The sequence below is a fragment of the Sapajus apella genome, unplaced genomic scaffold, assembly GCF_009761245.1.
Source record: "Sapajus apella isolate SASKATOON/1434 unplaced genomic scaffold, GSC_monkey_1.0 scaffold41, whole genome shotgun sequence".
NCBI classification, from domain to species: Eukaryota; Metazoa; Chordata; class Mammalia; order Primates; family Cebidae; genus Sapajus; species Sapajus apella.
In genome coordinates, this window is record NW_022436981.1 from 881,722 (window position 1) to 907,027 (window position 25,306).

Genomic DNA, 25,306 nt, shown 5'->3' on the forward strand with positions numbered 1-25,306 from the left:
GATCTCCGCTCACCGCAACCTCCGCCTCCTGGGTTCAGGCAATTCTCCTGCCTCAGCCTCCTGAGTAGCTGGGATTACAGGCACGCGCCACCATGCCCAGCTGATTTTTTGCATTTTTAGTAGAGACGGGGTTTCACCATGTTGACCAGGATGGTCTCGATCTCTTGACCTCGTGATCCACCCGCCTCGGCCTCCCAAAGTGCTGGGATTACAGGCGTGAGCCACCGCGCCCGGCCGATACACTAATTTCTTGTAGATCTTGTGGACTGGGCTGTTTTGCCTTTATTGCAAAATTATTGATTGTGGGCAAACTGTATACAAAAGACTCTACTAGGCCCTTAGAGAATATAAGGATAGAGATGATGGTCTGGCATCCTTGAGGAGCTCCCTAACTAAGAAGGAACATAAGAGAAACATATTAGGTTGAATCGTAGGAGATTAGTTAGCATTGATTATTCACATGGGAAGATTTAACCTGACACATAACTAAAATAAGGCAGTGCAGTTGAATGTAGTGAACTCTCCTTATGTTTCAGGCACCATGCTAAGTATTTTACACTAGTTCCTGAAGCCTTAAAATAACTCTCAGATGTGGGTACCACAGTCATCCCCTATTTTATAGACGAGGAAGTTGAGGCCTTGAATGGTGAAATGACTTGCCCAAAGCCACATACCTGTTAAGTGACAAAATTAGAATTTGAACCCAGGTCAGTCTGAGTAGAGCCAGTACACTTAAACCTCCGAATATAAGGACCTCTATAGGTACAAATAAAGGTATATACATTATTTATGCACACCAATAATTTAAAAGATTTTGTTTTGCAAACACTCTGTAGAACACTTACTAACTCTTCTGGTATGTGTTGCCGTTTCTGTGATCTGGACGCATCTGGTCATGCGTATCCGTACTCAGTCTCCAGCATTTGCATTCTCCCCTTCTGAGACTGTTTAACCAACCAAGGGGAACATTTGGAGGGAGAGAAAGAAGAACACTTTCACTTTTCATTGTTCTGTGGACACTGGGCCTGTTTATTTGGAGGTCCAAGCATGTGTTAGAACATTTCAATTATATTTACCTCCTTTTTTTTTTCCTGTCTGGTTGCCTTTCTTTCTAAGTCACATACACAGATGGGAATCATAGGAGTTGCCATTTACTTGTACATAATTGTAGAGAAACAATTAAAGTTATTTGCATATAGTAAAGCCATTTTAAGAACTTTCCTCTTGGCCAGGTGTGGTGGCTCAAGTCTGTAATCCCAGCACTTTGGGAGGCCGAGCCAGGCGGATCACGAGGTCAAGAAATCAAGACCATCCTGGCCAACATGGTGAAACCCCTTCTCTGCTAAAAATACAAAAATTAGCTGGAGCTTCGGTGGCTCTCGCCTGTAGTCCCAGCAAGTCAGGAGGCTGAGGCAGGAGAATTGCTTCAACCCGGGAGGCGAGGCAGAGGTTGCAGTGAGCAGAGATCATGCCACTGTACTGCAGCCAGGCAACAGAGCAAGACTCCGTCCAAAAAAAAAAAAAAAAAATGTTTTCTAATTTTGTATTCAGCTACCAAAATCCTGTCTATATAAATTATAATTTTAAATTTTAATATATGAAAGTATATCCCTCATTTAAACTAAGTTTTGTGGTAATCCGGGGGAAAAGTTGTTTTTGTTTTGCCATATTATTAAATAATTATAATTTTGGTTGTACCTGGAGAATCTGAAATTCTCCTACTGTGCCCCACTATTTTGCAAACTCCTCCTCCAGATTTAAAATTAGGTTGGACAACTGGCATTCTCAAAGTAGGTCTTCACTAATTAGATGGTTGTCCCTTCTGTCTGTACCACACCACTGGACTCCAACGTTAACATTGAAACAGCAAAGACAGTTTGTTCCCAAGATCCTTTTCAGGTCTGACAGAGAGGGTGAGTTTTGGGGTCAGCCAGACTTGGTTATCCTGTCTGCCCTTATTAGACTGATATCCTCAGGCAAATTCCTGTTGGGAACCTCATCTACAAAATCAAGATAATTAAACCTTATTCTTCGGGTTTGAGTGAAAATTCATGTGACAATGTGTTTAAGTATCTAGCATAATGCCTGGTGGCACTTAGAAGACCCTTATTAAATGCCAGTGTTCTTATATTTGGACATTCTCTTTAAAAAGCCTGCAATGCCCTAGGCTCTTTATGAGTATATAAATTCAGCTTTGTTATGTCATCTTTTAAAGTCAGATTTCAGTTTCCTCGCAGTTTTGGCTGACTTGAGAGGATAGCTTTCTGAAATCTATTACTGTGTCACTGGAGGGCCCGACACTGTGGCTTACACCTGTAATGCCAGCAGGCTGAGGCGGAAGGATCACTTGATCCCAGGAGTTTAAAACCAACCAGGGCAACAAAACAAGACCCTGTCTCTCAAAAACTAAAAAACTGGCCAAGACCGGGCGCAGTGGCTCATGCCCTGTAATCCCAGCACTTTGGGTGGCCAACGCAGGCGGATCACGAGGTCAGGAGATTGAGACCATCTTGGCCAACATGGTGAAACCCCTTCTCTACTAAAATTATGAAAAAAATTAGCCGGGTGTAATGGTGTGCACCTGTAGTCCCAGCTACTTAGGAGACTGAAGCAGGAGAATTGCTTGAACCCAGGAGGTAGAGGCTGCAGTGAGCCAAGATCGCGCCACTGCACTCTAGCCTGGGCAACAGAGCATAACTCTGTCTCAAAAATAAAAAAAACAAAAAGTAAAAAAAAATGGCCAAGTGTGGTGGTGTGCACCTATATTACCAGCTACTAGGAAGGCTGAGGCTAGAGGATTGTTTGAGCGCAGGAGTTTCAGGCTATAGTAATATATGATCATGCCTCTGCACTCCAGCCTGGGTAACAGGAAGATCCTGTCTCAAGAAACTAAAGTACACACTCACACACACATATATCATCGGAGCTATGGAGCAACAGCTGTAAAACTTGCTTGGTGGGCCCAAATTGCAATGCATAATATATGGACTCTTGAAATGTAATTCTTAGGAATTGGTATTATAATTAAATCCTAGCCAATCCAAAGGCACCTTAAAACATGTTTAAAAAATTTTCCAAGCCAATTAGAAAACTGGTTGGTCCAACCATCAAGTGTAGAGAAATATGCTAGTTTATACAAAGACTACTGTTCGAAGAAGCCCTTGGCTGCATTTGCAGCAAAATATCTGAGAATATACCTCAATGATACTGTGTGATACTAAATCACTGAATGTATTTTTAAGGCACATTTAAATATAAAGCATACATTATGAATGATAAAATGGCAGTACTAGAACAAGATATGGTGTTTTTCTTTGTTTGGTTTTTTTGAGACAGAGTCTTGCTCTATCATCCAATCTCAAGCGACTCTTGTGCCTCAGCCTCTCTGGAATAGCTGGGACTATAGCTACATGCCACCATGCCTGGCTAAGTTTTATATTTTGGTAGAGACAGGGTTTTGCCATGTTTGCCAGGCTGCTCTTTAACTCCTGGCCTCAAGCAGTCCTCTCACCTTGGCCTCCCAAAGGACTTACAGGCATGAGCCACTGCACCCAGCCAGATCTTTTTATTTTATTATTTTTTTAGAGACAGGGTCTCACTCTTTTAACCTGGCTGGAGTGCACTGGCATGATCATAGCTCACTGCAACCTCCAACTCGTGGGCTCAGGCGGTCCTCCCACCTCAGTCTCCCAGTATCTGGGACTGCAGGCATGTGTCACACATACCTGGCTGATTTTTAAATATTTTTAGAGATGGGATCTTGTGCTGTGTTGCTCAGGCTTGTCTTGAACTTCTCACCTCAAATGATTCTCCTTTCTCAGCCTCTCAAAGTGCTGGGATTACAGGTATGAACCACTGCATCCTGACTAAAAAGATCTTCTATGTTGAATATGACAACATGCCAGCCTTGACAGATTTAATTTATTCAATATAGTCTAGTTACAGTATCCTTATATATGTAAGAAAGGTGTACTACCACTAAGGGTTTTTTGTGGTTTTTTTTAATGCTAAGGGGATATAGAAACCATACAATAATTTCATTTAAATAATTTTAATCTATGGATATTGAGAACTCACCAAATATCTGGGAGAGATAGGTTTGAGCCATTTGAGAATGGCTACTCCATAGGTAGAGCAACTGAGCATTTGGTTTATCAGCATCCTATTGCTATATGCATTACAAATGAATTTTAAAGCAATTTATAATATTTCTGAGGCTTAATATGTATTGTTTTTTTTTTTTTTGAGACAGAGTCTTGCTCTGTTGTCCAGGCTGGAGTGCAGTGGCATGATCTCAGCTTACTGCAGCCTTTGCCTTCCAGGTTCAAGCGATTGTCCTGCCTCAGCCTCCTGAGCAGCTGGGATTATAGGGGTTTGCCACCACGCCTGGCTAATTTTTTGTATTTTAGCAGAGACAGGGTTTTACCATGTTGGCCAAGCTGGTCTCGAACTCCTGACCTCATGTGATCCACCCACCTCAGCCTCCCAAAGTGCTGGGATTGCAGGCGTGAGGCACTGCACCCAGCCAGTATGTATTGTTTAAAACCTGAATTACATTCTGTACAATTCATCTTTTATCTATCCTTGATGTTTATTTAAAATAAAAGACGACAGCAAAAACCCCAGTATATTTTGTGGGCATTTGTAGTTAACCTAGACTACAAGGTACCTGCTCCCACTCCAGGCCAAATAATTTTTTTTTTTTTTTTTTTTTTTTTTTGAGTCTCGCTCTGTTACCCAGGCTGGAGTGCAATGCGTAGTCTTGGCTCACTGCAACTTTCGTCTCTCAGGTTCAAGTGATTCTCCTGCCTCAGCCTCCTGAGTAGCTGGGCTTACAGAAGCCCACCGCAAAGCCCAGCTAACTTTTGCATTTTTAGTAGAGATGAGGTTTTACCATGTTGGCCAGACTGGTCTTGAACTCCTTACCTCAGGTGATCCACCCGTCTCAGCCTCCCAAACTGCTGGGATTACAGGCGTGAGCCACCACACCGGACCTGGGCCACAGAATTTAAATGCTTTGGATACTAGATGGTTTACAGAGAAGTCTCAACAATTTGAGATTTGAGATTAAAAATGGGTGGTAATTATACTTGGACCAAAGAATGTTAAAAGGTTGACGAGCTCTCTTTTAAGAATGAGGGAGCTATGTAATGAAAATTCTGCAAATATGGAGATAAAAGATACCTACATTAAAGAGAAGGCAGTAGAAAATGAATGTTTTGAGAGTGATTTACTCTGCCTCACTTTCCTTTTAGTAAAGTTTTTTGTTTTCCTTTTTAATGTTGACATACCAGCTTCACAGGTAAGGTTTCACAGAATTTTGGAATGGACAGAGTTGCAAAGGAAAGGTTAGTATATTTAAAAGTTAGGATGAACCAGTTAGTTGCCTAATAACTAGGTTAAAAGTGGTTTTTTGTTTTAAAAAGCATATGCAAAATGTATTTACTGAGGCTTGCTCTAATTAGAGTTCTAAACAAATCTCGTAGGGTGTTTTGTTTTATTTTTATTTTTTGGTCTTTAATCTCCCCCCTTCCCGTGTCAAGCTAAAACTGGGGGGGGGGGGGGTGTGCGTGTGTGTGTGTGTGTGTGTGTGTGTAGCCTGCAAGAGAAATTTAGCACGCACCTCGTGGATCTTAATATTTTTTTTTAAGCCAAATAAAACTGTTTCTTGAATAAACCAATACATTTCTGAAGTTAAAAAGAATCCCAAAGGAAACAGGAATGAACATCCTTGGAGCTTGATTTTCCAGAAAAAAAAAAAATTTTTTTTTTCTAATTAAAAAAATCCTAATCTCCACATTTTTTGCCAGGCGAGAACCGAAGTTTGGAGGTAGACGAGCAGGCGAGCGGTTTGCCCGGGCACAGAGCATGAAGGCCGGGCGGGCGCGGGGAGCGGGCGCCCGCCGCCCGGCGCGGGGGTGAGCGAGAGAGAGAGCGGAGCGCGTGTGGCCGGCGCCGCTCGGCCGGGAGCTCCCGCGCTCGCGCCCCGCGCCCCGCGCCCGCCGCCGCCGCCGCCGCCGCCGCCCCTGTTGCGATGGCGCAGAAACCCCGTTGACAAGGCACTGCTTTTTCATGACGGTGAGTTTCCCTTTGAGTGTATTATAATTTTGTGATAAAAATTTCAAGGAGAAAAAAAAAAAAACACACAACCTCCTTCCTCTGCCTCTTTCCTTCGGGGAGGGGAAAAGCGAGGGAGGGGGGGCTGGAGATCTGTCTCCAGACAGACAGAAAAGAAAGAGGAGCAAATTAAACACCGAGTTGCCAAAACCAGGATATTAGGTTTCAGCCCAGAGAGCTATTGGCTAAGGCTGTGTTTTTTTTTTGGGGGGGGGGGGGGGTTTGTGGGTGGGTGATGGTGGTGGTGGGTGGATGTTTAATGGACACGGAGAAAAGGGGAATCGGGTGTTTATGCCTTTCCCAGCGCCGCCGGGGCTCCGGGAAGACCAAGTTCAGTGTCTCGGGCGGGGGCGCAGGCGGGCAGGGGGCGGCGAGGCCGGGCCGGGGGCACCTCGGCGGGGTGGGGGCCCGGCGCCTTTCTTTTTCCTTTTTTTTTTTTTTTTCTTTTCCGCGGATGCAAATTTCTGGAGCGGGGAGAGGGAGAGCCCGGGAAGGGGGTGGCGTGGCGGTTGGTGGTGGGGAGGGGAGGGGAGGGAAGCCTTTTAATGACTCATTGATTGAGCCGGTTTAAAATTAGTTGTGTGCGCGAGCGTGAGTGTGTTTTCCGCCCCCCGGAGCCGCCGGGAGCCGGGAAGGAGGGAGCGGGGCTCGGCGAGGGGAAGACGGCGCGGCGGGGCCGCGAGCAGGGGGCAGGGAGGGCCTGGAGTGACGGCGGGCGAGGAAGAAAAATAAGCTTTTCCAATCTCCACCCCTCTGTTTTCCCCCCCTCGTTTCTTTTCTCTCTCGGAAGCTCTAGGGTGTGAATCATATTTTCTTTCTTCTCGGCAAAATGGACCCCGCGTCTGGGGAGGGGGAGGGGAGAGGGTGGGGAGGGAGGCGGCGGGGACGAGGTTTATTTTTCATCCTGGCTTCCTCCTTCCCGCCGCATCTGCCGGAGGCCGCGGCGAGCAGAGCGGGTCCGGGCTGCGGCAGGGAGAGCTCGGGGCCGGCGGGTCGCCCCGGCCCGGCTCCCGCTCCCGCTCCCGCTCCGAGCCCGCGGCGGCGGCGGCGCGCACCTGCCGGCGGGACTGCCCCTTCCCAGCCGCCTCGCTGACTTCCCGAAGCTCCGCCGAGGATCCGCGGCCGGGTCGGGGCGAGCCCCCAGCCGCGCGGAGGACCCCGCGGCCCAGCCAGGCGCCTCCTGCGAGGCCCGCGCTGTCCGCCGCGCCGGCCAGAAGAGATGAGCGGCTGGGGCGGCGCTTTTTTGGCCGAGAGCGCGCGGGCCTGACGCTGTTCGCGCCCCCCGAGTCGCCGCGAATGCCGGATTTTGCTTGGGTAGGGGGGTGCAGTTGGAAGGCGCTAAGATGGCGCTGGGCCTGGCCTGTCGCCAGGGCTGGTGGCGCAGTTGCTCGGCGGGCGCCATCTTTCTCGCGGCGCGGGCGGCGCCCTCCGAGGACATTTTGCTGACCAGGGCGCCGCGAGGCCGGGGGCCAGCGGGAGCCGGGAGCAGGGTGCTGAATTCTGGAGATGGGGCCGGAGTCGCCCGGCCTGCTCCTTCCCCAAGCCCCCAGACCCAAAAGACGAGGCCGGCTTGGAGCGGGAAGGGCTGGGGCCAACTTCTTCCTCCTTCCCACTTGTGATGGAAGAAGGGGGCTGAGGGTCGAGCCTCGAGACTGATGGGTTCCCTCCCTATTTGACCCCGCACCCCCACTGCCCCCAGTCAAAATTGGAGGTGAGGAGCTCTAGCCATCTTCTCTCCTGCTGCCTGAGAGTGGACGCCTTTGTCTTCCGTGGCCCGGCACGGGGCAGGGCATTGAGGCTTTGCCTTCATCCTCCTCCAGTTATTGTTGAAAGTAGAGTCCATTTAGATTACAAAAGTAAAAAAAAGAGTCGAGGACGGTGTGTATGCCCTCCGGTAACATGGTTCTCTACGGGTACCCTACTATTCGTTTCTTACTTTAAAACAACCCTGGGGAGACATTTACTAGTTGTCAGATTGTGGGAAGGCAATGGGTTCCAGTTTTTTGAAACTTCTTGTTGTCTTTTATATTACTTCAAATGGCAGTGAATCAAAACAGTTTCTTAGGACTCTGATCTTTCAATATGCTTTAAAACACTCTGAAAGTCTTCCTTTTCTAAAAAAGCATCCGTCTAAAGTATCTGTTGGTAGTATCTATTAGAGATGGGGGAGGGGTTTTAAACTTTTACATTGTTACTGACAAGAGGAGGGGAAAGGTCTGTAAAGCTCTGATCTCTCTAGAAATCCACAGACATGGAAAGTAAGTAGTTAATTTCTAAGAGAGGAAAGTAACACAGTGGTGCCACTAGGTGTGTCCTTGTGTTTATAAATACACAGTGGATATTTTAGACCATTTAAAAAGACCGACCATATATTGAACACCTTCTGTATGCCAGGAACTGTGCTTGGTGCTTTGTATAATTTCTGTTTTATCAGTCCTGGAAGATTGATTTTATGATTTGTGTACTGGGGAATGGATGAACGTTCATAGAAATACAGTAATTAATTGTTCGAGATCTTGCTGTTTTAAGAGGTAAAATTGGCATTGGATGATAAAAGCTGTGTTCTTCCCTCTACACCTATGGTTTCCAAATCTGAGCATCAGAATTAACTGGGGAGATGTTTTTGAATATAGATTTGTAACGTCATCTCTTCCACCATCATTTGCTAGGGCCAATTGGGTCATTTAATAATGTCTCAGGCAATCCAACTTCTTGATGTTCAATATTGAAATTCTGGCCCACCCTGTACCCGCTGCATCTGAAGATCTAGTATTCCAAAGCTCTCCAGGAGATTCCAGTGTGACATAGATACACATTTGGGCTGTCTTGTACTGTACTTGCACTGTTCTGCTGGCTCTTTTTTGAATTGGAACATGAGAATTGAGGTCCATATCATTTTGAGTTTCAGCAGTTTTTTGCTCATGTTAGTCTCATTTTTATTTTTCCTCTTCCAGATGCCATTTATCAAATAGTCAAAATTACGTTCTCAGAGAAAAAGGTTTAGGTATCCTAAGACTTTAAAATCTCAGTACATTTTTAAAAGTATATTGTCTTATTCTGTTGGGAGGTTATACAACATACAGGCTTCTAAGTCTAGCTAGGCCATCTAGTTAAGTCAAGACAGCTGTGCAACAAAAACAGAATTGAGGCCGGGAGGGGTGGCTCACACCTGTAATCCCAGCACTTTGGGAGGCCAAGGTGGATGGGTTACCTGAGGTCAGGAGTTTGAGACCAGCCTGGCTAACTAACATAGTGAAGCCCCATCTCTACTAGAAATACAAAAAAAAAATTAGCCAGGTAAATCACATGAGGCAGGAGAATCCTTGAATGCAGGAGGCGGAGGTGGCAGTGAGCCGAGACTGTGCCATTGCACTCCAGCCTGGGCAACAAGAACGAAACTCTGTCTCAAAAAAAAAAAAAAAAAGAAAGAAAGAAAGAATTGAATCTAGGCTTGATCCAGAAATTAAGAATAGGGTAGAAAAGACCCTGAAATAGTCCGGGTGAGGTGCCTCACACCTGTAATCTCAGCACTTCGGGAGGCCTAGGTGGGTAGATCACCTGAGGTCAGGAGTGCCAGACCAGCCTGACCAACATGGAGAAACCCCATCTCTACTAAAAATACAATATTAGCCAGGCATGGTGGCGCATGCCTGTAATCCCAGCTACTCGGAAGGTTGAGGCAGAATTGCTTGAACCCAGGAGGCAGAGGTTGCGGTGACCCAAGATCCCACCATTGCACTCCAGGCTGGGCAACAAGAGCAAAACTCCGTCTCAAAAACAAAAACCAGCAACAAACCCTAGAATAAAGACCTGAAGATAAATCCTTGAAAGAAAAGATGGTTTCCTGAATTTTGAATTGTGGACGTATCTTCTGAGTTTTGGGAAGTAGAACGGTCAAGTTATTCTAAATGTGGAACCTCGTAAGAGCAGAATACGGATAAAAACACTGGTCAGGAAGAGGTATCTGTAGCAGGTGATGAATAGATCACCTTACTAAAGTGAGAAAGAACCAAGTCAGTGATAGGATCATTAACTTCTCTGGATCAAGGATCATGTATTTTACTTATTTTGTGCTTCCCCTTGTTGATTCTTCTGAAATAATTGTTGTGTTTAGTAATTGCTAGGGAGAGTAGTTTAAAACTTAGATTTTTGATGCAGATGTCAGAATTATACCATCTTTGCATATGTACACATTGGAAAATTTTTGTAAGGAGCATCTGTTGAATACCTCTGTGCAGTCTGTGTCCAGTCTAGACCAGTAGATGGGTGGAGTGACTTCCAATTTTTAAAGGGAAGTCACTTGTGGTTTTTCTCCCCTTGTTTTTTATGGTAAATGCCAAAGTAATTACAGTCTTTGACTAAAATCCATTTAAAGCTTGAACGAGGGGGAAATCTGAAATAAACCTGTGTAGAGGGAAACAGTAGCTTCTTTAACCTTTACTGGAATTCAGGAGAGAAGATCTCTGCACTCATGGAATTTACAGTGTAGTGAGGAAGGACAGAAAATAGTTAAACACAAATAATCAAGATAATGACAGATTAAGAAAAATTGTAAGTGGCTGGTGGATCTAAAAGTATGTTGGGAATGACCATTTTGGCTAGTAAGGGTCAAGAAAAGTCCCTGTAGGGGTGACATTTGAGCTGAGACTTGAAACAAGAACTTGTGCTAGCCATGTGAAAAGCTGGAGAGACATTCCAGACCTGGGAACAAGTGCAAAGACCTGGAAGGCTAGGTGTTAGACTGGAGAGAAGGCTCCTCTGAGCAAGGGAAGAGTGGAATGAGATGGAGTTGGAGAGATCCTATATGTCTTATATTAAGCCATGGCGGGGGGGGGAGGATTTTTGGATTTCATTCTAATGGCAATGAGAATGGTTTTAATTTGGGCAGTGATAATGTTTTTGTTTTTAAAGATAACTGGCTATGTAGAGGAAGAGAGGAAACAGGGAAGTTAGGAGGCTCTTGGAATAGTCAGTCCAAGATCGGTAGTGTCTCCGGCAAGTAAAGTAGCAGTGAGATACAGAAGAGTAGACAGCAGTTTTCACATACACATTTTGGAGATGGAATCAGAAGGATTTGCTTACTGGGTTGGCTTTGGAGGGAGAAGGAGGAATCAAGGGTCCCTTCAGGTTGCAGGCCCAAGCTTTGGGCTGCCAGATGGTACCATTTACTGGTTGGAGAAGGAACAGGTAGGGAGGGATGGGTAGCAAGAGTTCCGTGTGGAACCTGTTGTATGTTTTAAATAATTGGGAGACATCCAAGTGGACAATTAAGTAGGCAATGAATATTTAAGTTGAGCTGGGGGGAGTTACCTAGACTGGACATAAATTTTGGGAGTCACTAGTACACAGATGGCATGTCATGGGACTGATTGAGAACGTTTGTGGCCTTAAGATCAAGCCCTAGGAGACTGATTTGAGTAATAAAACTCTGGTCTCCCACACAGCCAGATCTGTGGTGGGCAGCGGGGGGGTGGGGGGGAACCCACCCTAAACACTAACAATGGCTAAACCTTGGGCAAAGGAGACTGAAAGGCTCAGCCATTAAAGTGGGAGAATATTTTATCCTTTTCAAGAAAGAGGAGACAGTCACCTCTGTCAAATGCTGCTGAGAAGTTAAACAGTGAGAATAGAGAGATGTCTATTTGGATTTGACAACATGATGTGACTGTTTTGACAAGTGGTTTCAGTGGCATATGAAGATCCAAGCCATATTGGAATGCTCTGAAGAGAGAATAGGAAGTGAGGTGAATATCGACACCTTGCTAGGGAAATTTTGCTGCTGTAAAGTGGAGAGAAACAGCTTAGTGGCTGGAGAGGGAGATGGGGTCAAAGAAGAGAGCTCTTTCTCTTTCTTTCTTTCTTTTTCTTTTTTTTGAGACAAGGTCTTACTCAGTCATCCAGGTTGGAGTGCAGTGGTGCAAGCATGTCTCACCACAGCCTCAACCTCCTGGGCTCAAGTGATCCTCATACCTCAGCCTCTTCTGAGTAGCTGGGACCACAGATAGGCACCACCATAAGAGGGCTTTTCTTTTAAACAATGAGAACTAGATAGGCTAATGAGAATATTTAATAGAGAAGGTGAGGGTGAGACTAATCCAGAAGAGAGACCAAGTAGTACCAAAGGAGCAGCATTCTTTTCTTTTTTTTTTTGAGAAACAGTTTTGCTCTTGTTGCCCAGACTGGAGTGCAGCAGCATGATCTTGGCTTACTGCATCCTCCACTTCCCGGGTTCAAGCAATCCTCCTGCCTCAGCCCCCCAAGTAGCTGGGATTACAGGTATGCGCCACCACACCTGACTAACTATTTTTAGTAGAGACATTGTTCCACCATGTTGACCAGGCTGGTCTCGAACTGACCTCAGGTGATCCACCTGTCTCAGTCTACCAAAATGCTGGGATTACAGGCGTGCACCACACCTGGCCAGTAGCAGCATTCTTAAGGAATTCAAGACAGGAAGAGCACTTGCCTTTAGTGGCAGCAAGAAAACACAGTGTGGCAGAAGACAGAGAATAGGGGCACAAGTGCAAGGCGAACTGGAGGTGGAATATAGGACTTTACTTTCTGATGGTTTCTATTTCCTCCGTGAAGTCTGAGGCAAGACCAGCAACTTAACAAAGAAGGGGTAGTGGATGATTTCAGTAGAGATGGATACTTCACCTTGAGTAGTAGAACAAGGAACTGAATGGGAAACAGGGTAGTTTCAATGCTGGGCCTTGTTGAATGCCTCCCTGTGGCTTGGTGCTGTGAATTTAAGGTGAAACCAATCAGCTGAGCTAGTTGTGTGATTTTTCTGCCAGCAATATTCAGCTGTTATGAGGGCAGCAAAGGGCAGGCAGGTGATCACCCAAAATCGGTGTTTTGCCCTGCAGGTTTGACAGAGGAGAAGCAGTGCCAGGGGCTTGAGAGTAGTTGCAGGGGGTGATTTTGATGATGAACCTTGGAATGTTAGCTGGGTAGGAAAGTAAGAGAAGAATGGGAGTGGAGGCCATGAATTTAACCATGAAAATCGTTACTAGCTTCAAGTGAGTTAATGGGTACAGAGTTTCAGTTTGGGAAGATGAAAAAATTTCTGGGCAGGTGCAGTGGGTCATGCCTGTAATCCTAGCGCTTTGGGAGGCTGAGGTGGGCAGATCACCTGAGGTCGGGAGTTTTGAGACCAGCCTCACCAACATGGAGAAACCCCATCTCTACTAAAAGTACAAAATTAGCCGGCTATGGTGGCGCATGCCTGTAATCCCCGTTACTCGGGAGGCGAAGGTTTCCATGAGCTGAGATTGTGCCATTGCACTCCAGCCTGGGTGACAAGAGCAGAACTTGGTCTCAAAAAAAGAAAAGCATTTCTAAAGCTGGATAGGGCTCTTGGTTTTACAACAATGTGAAGGTATTTAACGCCACGTAACCGAATATTTTTTTTTTTCCCCCGAATACTTTTAAATGGTTAAAATTCTGTAATTCCATAGAGAAATAAAGGGTTTTCCCAATCCTGAAAAAACAATGGTTAAAATTGTAAATCTTATATATATTTTACCACAATAAAAAATGAATTAGTCTGGGCCCCGTGGCTCACATATATAATCCCAGCACTTTGGGAGGCCAAGGCAGGTAAATCACTTCAGGCCAGAAGTTTGATCAGCCTGGCCAACATGGCAAAATCTGTTTATACTAAAAATATGAAAAAGAAAAATAGCCAGTCACAGTGACACACACCTGTAATCCCAGCTACTCAGGAGGCTGAGGCATCAGAATCACTTGAACCTGGGAGACAGACATTGCAATGAGCTGAGATCTCCCCACTTCACTCCAGCCTGAGCAACAGAACTAGACTGTCTCAAAAAAAAAAGAATGAACACTTAAATTTTTGTGGCAGATAGATATGTTATATGCATATGGAAGAAAATTGCATTAGAAATGAAATCTGATTACTGAAGCTAAAGAGAAAGTAACTTCCCTTATCATGGTACCAAACTTGAGTGTGCATAAGTCACCTATACAAACAGAGATTCTAGAATAAGACCAGGGAATATTACATTATCTGCTTCCATGTTTACTGTTTTGTTCTAAGCCTTTAGCACAGCATTCAAAACAAGTTGAGCACTCAGTAAACATTTGCTGACATAGTACTTGGAGAACCTGGGTAGAATAGAATGACAGGAGTCAAAAGGAAAACAGTGTTCTGTAGAGATCAGCAATGCCTTACACTGCTAGAGGGATCTGTGAGAAAAAGAAGCAAGACCATTGAATATGTGGCAGCTTATAGCATTTGACATTCTGATCTGTGCAAGTGATGAGAAAAAAATCCAATTTAAAAACGGAAGGAGAGAAATAAGCACTGAGTTTCATTTTTTTGTCTGTTTGTTTTTGAGACAGGGTCTCACTCTGTTACCCAGGCTTGAGTGCAGTGGTACAATTGTAGCTCACTGCAGCCTGGACCTCCTGGGCTCAAGGGATCCCCCCTCCTCAGCCTCCCAAGTAGCTGGGACTATAGGCACGTAACACCATGCACAGATAATGTTTTAAAAAAAAATTTTTTTTTTGTAGAGACAGGTGTCTCTGTTTGTCACCAGGCTGGTCTCAAAATCCTGGGCACAAGCAGTCCTCCCACCATGTCCTCCCAAAGTGCTGGAATTATAGGCGTGAGCTGAATCCTGTGAGAAAATCATTTTTTAAAGATTTAGGCTGGGCATGGTGGCTCTTCCCTGTAATCCCAGCACTTTTGGGAGGCTGAGGCGGATGGATCACCTGAGGTCGGGAGTTCAAGACCACCCTGATCAACATGGAGAAACCCCATCTGTACTAAAAAATACAAAAATTAGCTGGGTATGGTGGCAGGCACTGTAGTCCCAGCTACTGAGGAGGCTGAGGCTGGAGAATTGCTTGAATCCAAGAGGCGGAGATTGCAGAGATCCGAGATCGTGCCATTGCACTCCAGCCTGGGCAGTAAGAGCGAAACTCCATCTCAAAAAAAATAAAAGATTTAAACAATGTCAAATGAAAGTATGTAGCATCCCCTCCTTACTTTCTTTTCCCCTCCCTTTCCTTGTTGAATCTCCTTGTCATTCCCTTTATCATGAGGTTTCTTTGCTCCCCAAATAGGCTAAACAATAACCATAAAGCGAGATTAGAGAACATAAGAATGGAGTAGTGATGGAATTCAAAATAGCTGTCTATATTCTTCACTGAAAAAGATAGCAAGGTCATTTTTCAGGGACAGAGACAACAGGTTTTGAGATAAAGGTGAGAAGAGCCAGTCTGTGGAATGTATCCACTGTGGGGAAAACGTGAAACAGCATGATTTAAGTAGCATACCAGTTGTGTTTCTGCATGGCATGGTTCTTGCTGGAAGAATAATGTTCTGTATAGTAGAAGTGGAAAATACAGCGAGTGAAGGAGCTGGCAGAAGGTGGGCTGGGGAGTTGGGGAAGAGTTAAATGAGAGAGGTGAGAGAGCTGACTGAAAAGGCATGTGGGGTGTGAGCTTTACAAGGAAAGCCCTAAGATGGAAATCACTAAGGTGGTGCTTGGCTGCAAGGAGAGGGAGCCCAGGACTTGGCTGTGCTGGGGCTGGCCTTTGTAGTGCAGTTGAGGAGAGCTCAGGAGCTGCCAGCATGCTGTGTGGGAAGGTGGAAGAAAGAGGACCTGGGAGCAGCAGCTTTCTTCTGGTTTGTTGTTTGCCCTCCCTGCCTCGTATGTACTCCCATTCAGGAAAAGATCCTGAGACCTCTCTGTACCAGATCTTCTTATACCCAGGTTCTCCTTAATCCCAATCAACTTTGATTTATAAAGTTATGATTTGTTTACTTATTTATTTTTAATAAAGTTGTGAAATCGAACATGTTCTGTTTTTGTGGGTTCTTTGGCTCTCTATCTTGCAAACACATTAAACACTTAGCATTACTTAAAATTAAAGTCTTGTGTAAGAATGTGAGAGAATAAGATATGAATGGTGTTGCCTTTCTAGAATTGGTTTATTTCAGTTGAACCCAAATCCAGGACATTTTGTTTTATTAGGAATTGAACTTTGTGTCCTGGCCTGAAATTGAAACATTTTCACAAGGAAGAAAATGAGGGGGAAGAGAAGTCATGTTTGTTAAACCTTTATCTTGTTTGAGACTCTGATGGGTTTTGTTTTTGTTTTTTGAGATGGGGACTCACTATGTTGCACAGGCTTGTCCCAAACTCCTGGGCTCAAGTGATCTTCCCACCTCAGCCTCCCAAAGTGCTAGGACTACAGGCGTGAGCCACTGCACCTGGCCTCTGACGGGTTTTTAATAAATACAGTCATGCGTCATTTAATGACAGATATGTTCTGATGAATGCATCATTAGGTGATTTCATCATGTACAAACACCATAGAGTGCTCTTACAAAAACCAAGATGGTATGACCTACTACACATCTAGGCTGTATGATATAGTCTATTGCTTTTGTATTGTAAGTCTGTACAGGATGTTACTGTACCTGGATACTGTAGGCAACTGTATTTGTGTATCTCAACATCCCTAAACATGGAAAGGGTACAGTAAAAATATGATACAAAAGAAAAAAATAGTACACCTGTATAGGGCAGTTACCATGAAGGGAGCTTGCAGGACTGGAAGTTGGTGTGGGTGAGTCAGTGAGTGGTGAACTAATGTGAAGGCCTAGAACATTACTGTACACTACTGTGCACTTTATAAACACCATACACTTAGGCTACATTAAGTTTATAAAATATTTTTTCTCAATAATAAGCTTGGCTTACTGTAACTCTTTTTCTTATGAACTTCTTTGTTTTTTTTCTGAGACAGTATTTCAGTCACACAGGGTTAGAGTCCAGTAGCATGATCATAGCTCACTGTAGCCTTTATCTGCCAGGCTCAAGCCGCCCTCTCACCTCAGCCTCTGTTGAGTAGCTGGGATTACATGCATGTACCGCCATGCCCAGCTAATTTTTTTTTCTTAATGCAGAGATGATTTCTTGCTATGTTGCCCAAGCTGGTCACAAACTCCTGGCCTCAACCAATCCTCCTGCTTCACCCTCCCACAGTGTTGGGATTGCAGGCATAAACCACTCCGCTTGGCCTAGATTTCATTTAACTCTGAGACTTTTTAGAAGTGCAAATAAGTATTTAGACATTGAAGCTGGGTGCAGTGGCTCATGCCTATAATTCCAGCACTTTGGGAGACCAAGGTGGGTGAATCACTTGAGGTCAGGAGTTTGAGACCAGCCTGGCCAACTGAGGAAACCCCATCTCAACTAAAAATACAGAAATTTGCCAGGCATGGTGGTGGGTACCTGTAATCCCAGCTGCTCGGAAGGCACAAGAATTGCTTGAATCTGGGAGGTGGAGGTTGCAGTGAGCTGAGATCGAGCTACTGCACTCTAGCCTGGGCAACAAGAGTGAAACTGTCTCAAAAAAATAAAGAAATTGGTTGGTTGATTTTATTTATTTATTTATTTTTTGAGATGGAATCTTGCTCTGTTGCCCAGTCTAGAGTGCAGTGACACAATCTTGGCTTACTGCAACCTCCACCTCCCAGGTACAAGCGATTCTCGTGCCTCAGCCTCCTTAGTAGCTAGGGCTACAGTTGTGTGCCACCATGCGCAGCTAATTTTTTTGTTTGCTTGTTTTTTGTTTTTTTTTTTGAGACGGAGTTTCACTCATGTTACCCAGGCTGGAGTGCAATGGCGCGATCTCGGCTCACCGCAACCTCCACCTCCTGGGTTCAGGCAATTCTCCTGCCTCAGCCTCCTGAGTAGCTGGGATTACAGGCATGCACCACCATGCCCAGCTAATTTTTTTTTGTAGCTTTAGTAGAGACGGGGTTTCACCATGTTGACCAGGATGGTCTCGATCTCTTGACCTCGTGATCCACCCGCCTCGGCCTCCCAAAGTGCTGGGATTACAGGCTTGAGCCACCGCGCCCGGCCAGGTTGGCTTATTTTTGGTTCCTGTTTGTATTGTCATTCTCCAGATCATGAGAGTTTTAGAACGGAGAAATCTGTGAAAGTCAACCCCTTTTCTCTAGGTGTAATCACACAAAATGAAGGTTTACAACTGGGATATATTCAGAGCTACTTCTATGCACAGGCCTCAAGATGACTTATTTTTTTTTTTTATTTGAGGCAGGGTCTTGCTCTGTTGCCCAGGCTGGAGTACAGTGGCATGATCTCAGCTCACAGCAGCTTCTCTAGTAGCTGGACTACAGATGCACGCCACCATTTTTGTATTTTTTGTAACAACAGAGTTTCCTCGTGTTGCCCAGGCTTGTCTTAAACTCCTGGACAAGATCACTTTTTAAAAATTTTAAAACTATGTTACTTGTTTATAAACCAGATTAATAGAAAAAATTTGAGACAGGGGCTTGCTGTGTTGCCCAAGCTGGAATTGAACTCCTGAGCTACAGTGATCTTCCTGCCTCAGCCTCCCAAATAGCTGGGATTACAGTCATGAGCCACCACTCCTAGCTACTATAAATCTCACTTTATATGTCACATGATGTACCTAGAATTTATTTTCTGTTACAGCACGTATGACACAGATAAAGCAATCTGACAGTTAATGTCCAAAGAGAATAATACAAAGAAAAATGACATTTGGGTAACCATGTTGTTTGAAAAAGAGGCTTGAGTGCCTTAACTTAGAAATGCAAAACATATTCTGTCACATAAAATACTTAATGCATGCCAGACAAAATTCACTTATCTCGTGTGTGTGTGTGTGTGTGTGTGTGTGTGTGTATTTTTTTGTCTGGCTATGTACCCAGTCTGGCCTTGAACTCCTGAAGTTAAATGATCCTCCTGCTTCCCCTGCCAAGTAGCTGAGACTACAAGTGTATCCCACCATGCCTGGCTCATAAATATATATATTTTTTATATATTTTATGAGTACTAATATGTTACTCTATTTTTTTTTTTTCATTTGTACTGTCAAGTTTTAAAATTAAGTAAGAATTTACCGACCAGGCGTGGTGGCTCACGCTTATAATCCCAGCACTTTGGGAGGCTGAGGCAAGCAGATCACGAGGTCAGGAGTTCAAGACCAGACTGGTAAAACCCTGTCTCTCTAAAAAATAAAAATATTAGCTGGGTGGCTCGTGCCTGTAATCCCAACTACTTGGGAGGCTGAGGCAGGAGGATTGCTTGAACCTGGACCTGGGAGGCAGAGGTTGCAGTGAGCTGAGATCGTGCCACTGTACTCCAGCCTGGGCTACAGAGTGAGACTCCATCTCAAAAAAAAAAAAAAAAAAAAGAGAACTTACCATAAGAGGCCAGGCATGGTGGCTCATGCTTGTAATCCCAGCACTTTGGGAGGCCAAGGCAGGTGGATCACTTGAGGCCAGGAGTTCGAAACCAGCCTGGCCAACATGGTGAAATCCTGTCTCTACTAAAAATACAAGAAAAATTAGCTGGGCACAGTGGTGGGTGCCTGTAATCCCAGCTACTTGGGAGGCTGAGGTAGGAGAATGGCTTGAACACGGGAGGCAGAGGTTGCAGTAAGCCAAGATCACACCACTACAGTGCAACCCGGGTAAAAAAAGCAAAACTCCGTCTCTTTTTATTTTTGAGACGGGGTTTCACCGTGTTGGTCAGACTGGTCTCGAACTCCTGACCTCAGGTAATTCACCCGCCTCCACCTCCCAAAGTGCTGGGATCACAGGCGTGAGCCACCACGCCCGGCCAATTCTGTCTCAAAAAAAAAACTTATCATAAGTCATGCAAGAATCTATTTATTGATCTCCCCACCAACACTCAAAGAGAATTATGCATGAACTACAGTCAAGATAACTGAAAAGATCTACATCTAATGTTAGAAAGTTGTCTAACTTGTTTTCCAAAACTTTCTGCTATTAGATTTTAAAATGTGACAAAAGGTCAGGTGCAGTGGCTCACAACTGTAATACCAGCACTATGGGAGGCTGAGACTGGTGGATCACCTGAGGTCAGGAGTTCAAGACCAGCCTGGCCAATATGGCGAGCCCCTGTCTCTACTAAAAATATAAAAATTAGCCGTACATGGTGGCGCACACCTATAATCCCAGCTACGTAGGAGGCTGAGGCACAAGAATTGCTTGAACTGGGAGGTGGAGGTTGTAGTGAGCCGAGATCACACCACTGCACTGCAGCCTGGGTGACGAATGGGATGTGAGTATAAGAGAATGAGCTGTCAAGGATTATGTGTAGGAAATGGAATTTGAACTGGAGCCTAAAGGAGAAAGAGGATTTTGTTGACCAGGAAAAGATGCATAAAAAGAAGAATTTAGGTGGAAAAGAACAAAGTTAGGTTGGGATTTTCTGAGAGGGGCAGACAGTAAGGAGACTTCTTTGGATGAAATGAGAAGTTGAAAAAAAGAGAGAGAGAAAGGAAGGCTGGGAAGGGACCTTGGGATCAGTTTGTGAAATGCACTAAATGTAGGGCCAAAGTATTTGAATTTTCTCTTATAGATTAAAACATCCTAAAGGCTTTCAAACAAGGAGTGACTTGACTTAAAAATGAAAAAAAAAAAAAGGCTAAAGTGTTTGGTATCAACACTTTTGGAACCAGACAGTTCTGAGTTCTAGTATCTTGCTGTAGGTACTGCCTTGAGTGAGTAACTTCCCTGAGGGAGTGTGCCTCAGTTTCTTCCTCTGGATAGAGGACTTACCTTTCAGGTGGAATTTTGAAAGGATTAAGTGAGATCATGCATGTAAATCATTAACATAATGCCAACCCATTGGGGTCTTAGCTATCACTGCTTTTTTTATTATTAAATTGTTATAGGTCAGGCATGGTGACTCATACCTATAAAAGCACTTTGAAGGCAGTGAATCACCTGAGGTCAGGAGTTTGAGACCAGCCTGGCCAACATGGCCAAACCTCATCTCTACAAAAAATGCAAAAATTAGCCAGGCGTGGTGGTGCAAAGCTATAGGCCCAGCTGCTCTGGAGGCTGAGGCAGGAGGATCACTTGAGCGCAGGAGGCAGTGGTTTCAATGAGCTGAGATTGCTCCACTGCACTCCAGCCTGGGTGACAAAATGGGACTCAATGAATGAATGAATGAATGAATGAATGAATGGTGGATCCAGCTATGAAAAAGAATGAAATCATGCCCTTTGCAGAAATGTGGAGGCAGAGGTCATTATCCTAAGTGAACTAACTCAGAAACAGAAAATTAAATTACCACACGTCCTCACTTATAAGTAGGAGTTGAACAATGGTACACATGGTCATAAAGATGAAAATAATAGATACTAGGGACTTCAAAAGGGGACAGGGTGGGAGGGGAGTGTGGGTTGAAAATTACCTATTGGGTACAGTGTTGACTGTTTGGGTAATGGGTACACTAAAAGCCCAGTCCCCACCAGTGTGCAGTATACCCATGTAACAAATGTGCATCTGTGCCTTCTAAATCTAAAATTAAAATAAATCTAAAAAAAAGTCACATGAACCTGAAAAAGAAAAAAAAATGTTTTTAATTAGAAAAAAAGGGGGGCCAGGCATGGTGGCTCACACTTATAATTTCAACACTTTGGGAGGCCAAGGCAGACAGATTACTTGAGGCCAGGAGTTTGAGACCAGCCTGGCCAACAGTGGTGAAACCCTGTTTCTGCTAACACTACAAAATTAGCCAGGCATGGTGGCAGCCACCTGTAGTGCCAGCTACTCAGGACGCTGAGGCAGGAGAATCCCTCAAACCCAGGAGGCAGCGGTTGCAGTGAGTTGAAATTGAGTCACTGCACTCTAGCCTGGGCAACAGAGAGAGACTCTGTTTCTAAATAAATAAATAAAATAATTTTTTAAAAATTGTGTAGTGTTTGCATATAACCTACACAGATCCTCCCATATACTTTAAATCATATCTAGATTTTCTTTTTTAATTTTTATTTTTTATTACTGCTCCTTGCAGAGCCTGGCTACCCCATAGGCAGCATGCCCAGAGTATCCAGTCATCTCCAGATTACTTACAGTATCTAACACAATGTAAATGCTTTGTAACAGTTGTTATACTATATTGTTTTAAAATTTATTTTTATTGTTATTGTCATTTTTTTGTTGTTTTATTTTTCCCAAATAGTTTCAATCTATGGTCTGTTGAATCTGCAGGTGCAGAACCCATGGATATGGAGGGCCGACTGTATTTTTTTTTTTTTTTTTTTGAGACAGATTTTTTCTTTTGTTGTCCCAGCGCAATCTTGGCTCACCGCAACCTCCACCTCCCAGGTTCAAGCGATTCTCTAGCCTCAGCCTCCCAAGTAGCTGGGATTACAGGCACACGCCACCATGCCCAGCTAATTTTATGTGTTTTTAGTAGAGACAGAGTTTCTCCATGTTCGTCAGGCTGATTTTGAAATCCCAACCTCAGGTGATCCGCCCGCCTCAGCCTCCCAGAGTGCTGGGATTACAGGCATGAGCTACCGCACCCAGCTGGGCTGACTGTATTAACAGTGGAAATTTTTTACCCAGTAGAAATATATATATTTTGTAGAGACAAGGTCTCATTATATTGCCCAGGCTGGACTTGAACTCCTGAGCTCAAATGAACCTCCTGCCTTGACCTCCCAAAGTGCTGAAATTACAGGCAGGAGCCACCATACCTGGCCAAAATATTTTTATATCACATTATATTAGCAGATATCTTGAAAGATTACTGTTTACCAAATGAGGGTAGTTACCAGATTCACCACTAAATCATGTATTTTACTGCACTGATGAAGAATCACACGTATGACTATTTGGGTTCACAGAGACAGAACAAAAAATATATACATAAGTATTAGAATGAAAATTTTAATAGTTGTGGTTCAATAAAATCTTACCTATATTATGCAGTTTGAAATATTCTGAAAAATATATATATATTATTCTGAGAAAGAATCTATACTCTTTACCGGAGAGCAAAATCACAAAAAGGGTTGAGAAACCCATCCTTCATTAGAGTGATTTCTTACTATAGATGCATGATATGCCTGTCAGTAGGTTGTGGGGTGATCTGCCTCAATCTCCTGTCCCATTGCTTGCTGGGGTTGAGTTTAATTGATGGGCCTGGATCCATTGTCTCCCCTGGGTGAACATCTATCCTGAAGCTACTGGCTTAGAGGAAGAGAATACTTTTCCAGAAATACATTTTTAAAACATCAAAGATGTACAATTAGCTATATTCAAATGATTTCTTACAGTATTTTTAAATTCTTAATAAGAATATTTGTAGATATGGCCAGGCACAGTGGCTCACCCCTGTAATCCCAGCACTTTGGGAGGCCAAAGGCAGGTGGATCACTTGAGGTCAGTAATTGAAGACCAGCCTGGGCAACAAAGTGAAACTCCATCTCTTCTAAAATTAGCTAGGCATGGTGGCAGGTGCCTGTAATCCCAGCTACTTGGAAAGCTGAGGCCCAAAATCGCTTGAACCCAGGAGACATAAGCTGCAGTGAGCCGAGATCAAGCCATTGCACTCCAGCCTGGGCAACAAAGTGAGACTCCCATCTCAAACAAAAAAAAAGAATATTTGTAGATGCTTCATTCTTTTTTTTATTGTGGTAAAATATACATAACATAAAATTTTAACCTTTTTTTTTTTTTTTTTTTGAGATGGAGTTTTGCTCTTGTTGCCTAGGCTGGAGCTTAATGATGTGATCTCAGCTCACTGCAACCTCTGCCTCCCAGGTTCAAGCAATTCTCCTGCCTCTGCCTCCCAAGTAGCTGGGATTACAGGTGCCTGCCACCATGCCCTGCTAATTTTTGTATTTTTAGTAGAGACAAGGGTTTCACCTTGTTGACCAGCCCAGTCTCAAACTCCTGACCCCAGGTGATCTGCCTGCCTCAGACTCCCAAAGTGCTGGGATTACAGGTGTGAGTCACCTCGCCTGGCCTTTAACCATAGTGCAGCTTTCTGAAGCATTAAATACATTAACATTGTTGAGGACCTTCACCACCATTCTTTTCCAGAAGTTTTTCATCTTCTCCAACTGAAACTTTGTATCTCATGGTCTCTTGATACAAATAATTACAATACAAATTCCAGTTCAGTTCACATGGCATTTCTTAGGGTTTATTAAAGATTTCATGGCCTGGCCAACATGGAGAAACCCCGTCTCTACTAAAAATACAAAAATTAGCCAGGCTTGGTGGCACATCCCTGTGATCCCAGCTTCTCTGGAGGCTGGGCAGGAGAATCTCTTGAACCCAGGAGGCAGAATTTGCGGTGAGCCAAGATCGTGCCATTGCAGCCTGGGCAACAAGAGCAAAACTCCGTCTCAAAAAAAAAATATTTCACTAGATAGAAGTGTATGTCTCTTAAATAGAGTTTAGAAAGATGAGATTAAATCAATGTCTTTAAACTCTTTGTAGACACTCATTATGGAACCTTGCTGGGAATAATATGTTACAAATATATTTGTCCATATTCTTTCTTAGATCTTTATTTATTTATTATTTATTTCTTTTGAGACAGAGTCTCGCTCCGTCTCCCACACTGGAGTGCAGTGGCCCGATCTCGGCTCACCGCAACCTCTGCCTCCCGGGTTCAAGCGATTCTCCTGCCTCAGCTTCCCAAGTGACTGAAATTACAGGTGCCCACCACTGTACCCAGCTAATTTTTTTTTTTTTTTTGAGGTGAACTTTTGCTCTTGTTGCCCGGGTTGGAGTGCAATGGCATGATCTCGGCTCACCACAACCTCCACCTCCTGGGTTCAAGCAATTCCTCTGCCTCAGCCTCCCCAGTAGCTGGGATTACAGGCATGCGCCACCAGCCCAGCTAATTTTATATTTTTAGTAGAGACAGGGTTTCTCCATGTTGATCAGGCTGGTCTCGAACTCCCGACCTAAGGTGATCCTCCTGCCTCGACCTCCCAAAGTGTTGGGATTACAGGCATGAGCTACCATGCCCAGCTAATTTTTGTATTTTTTTTTAGACTATTGAAGTGCAGTAGAGAAGGGGGGAAAGAGTAGAACAAGGAGTTTGATTTGTAACTGACTGTGAACAATCAATTGAGATAACTCACTACCTTTGGACCAGCCTAATTTTTATATTTTTAGTAGAGATGACGTTTCACTATGTTGGCCAGGCTGGTTTCCAACTCCTGACCTTGTGATCCTCCTTCCTCGACCTCCCAATGTGAATTTATATATATATATATATATATATTTTTTTTTTTTTTTTGAGACGGAGTTTCGCTCTTGTTACCCAGGCTGGAGTGCAATGGCGCGATCTCGGCTCACCGCAACCTCCGC

The 25,306-nt window shown here is 44.2% G+C and overlaps 1 protein-coding gene and 1 pseudogene across 6 annotated transcripts in view; both read left to right on the forward strand.

Moving 5' to 3' along the window:
* BICRAL (BRD4 interacting chromatin remodeling complex associated protein like) overlaps nt 1–25,306 on the forward strand; it is a 99,390-nt gene that overhangs the window by 5,280 nt on the left and 68,804 nt on the right. The window contains exons 1-2 of one of the 5 annotated variants that reach the window (XM_032299431.1): nt 4,842–5,348; nt 5,811–6,078. The gene's annotated coding sequence lies outside the window, so the exon portion shown is untranslated. Of the gene's footprint in view, nt 1–4,841; nt 6,079–25,306 lie in introns of those variants that run through there. The other 4 variants (XM_032299430.1, XM_032299429.1, XM_032299433.1 and 1 more) reach the window with 4 other exon arrangements.
* Nucleotides 6,085–9,089, forward strand: LOC116565701 (annotated as a pseudogene). Its single transcript, XR_004275563.1, has one exon. The product of XR_004275563.1 is annotated as a eukaryotic translation initiation factor 3 subunit A-like (transcript).